Source organism: Pseudophryne corroboree, chromosome 4 (genome assembly GCF_028390025.1).
Source record: "Pseudophryne corroboree isolate aPseCor3 chromosome 4, aPseCor3.hap2, whole genome shotgun sequence".
NCBI classification, from domain to species: Eukaryota; Metazoa; Chordata; class Amphibia; order Anura; family Myobatrachidae; genus Pseudophryne; species Pseudophryne corroboree.
In genome coordinates, this window is record NC_086447.1 from 266,724,218 (window position 1) to 266,724,935 (window position 718).

Genomic DNA, 718 nt, shown 5'->3' on the forward strand with positions numbered 1-718 from the left:
ATAAGGTACTAACACATGCAGTACCGAAACACTTCCATGCCTGCCACAACTCGGATCCTGACGAACTAACCTTCAAGGGTATTGAACTGGTCTCTTTGGGCGAGAGAGGCGGAGACCTCTCTAACCTTCTATCAAAACGAGAAATGTTCTGGATCTTTGAACTCAACACCATGCATCCAGATGGCTTCAATGAAGGCTATGAAATAGCACCTTTTCTGTAACGTAAGCTGACCACATTTGTTCTTCCAATTTAGACAATCTATCTTTACCTTACCTTCTACTTTTTTCACTTCATTCACTATTTCTACCATGCCGCTATTGTGATACCTCAAAAAAAACACGCCAATACTACAGCCATACCACACTGGAGATGCCCAACTCCGTTCGATCTTGGAAGCCAAGCAGTGTCGGGCCCAACTAGTACATAGATGGGGAACCATCATGGAAGACTGGGTGCTGTAATTCCCTTGAGCAAGGGCTAAGAGGTTATTACACTAACGAATATACCCTCTATCACTCTCCCATGGGAACATCGGTGCAAATATGCTTTTAATTTTTAAAAAAATTTTTTAAAAAATTGTTTTATATACACACTATGCTACCACTTGCACCATGCACGTCATGAAGTATGTTTGCAATTGTATCATCTTCCACTTGGGAATGTTTTTTGACACTCACCTCATGATATAAACTATACTAGTATATAACTAGAAATACT

The 718-nt window shown here is 40.3% G+C and overlaps 1 pseudogene; it reads left to right on the top strand.

Moving 5' to 3' along the window:
• The first annotated feature begins 346 nt into the window (after positions 1–346).
• On the top strand, positions 347–465 carry LOC134912567 (5S ribosomal RNA; annotated as a pseudogene).
• The last annotated feature ends 253 nt before the right edge of the window (positions 466–718 follow it).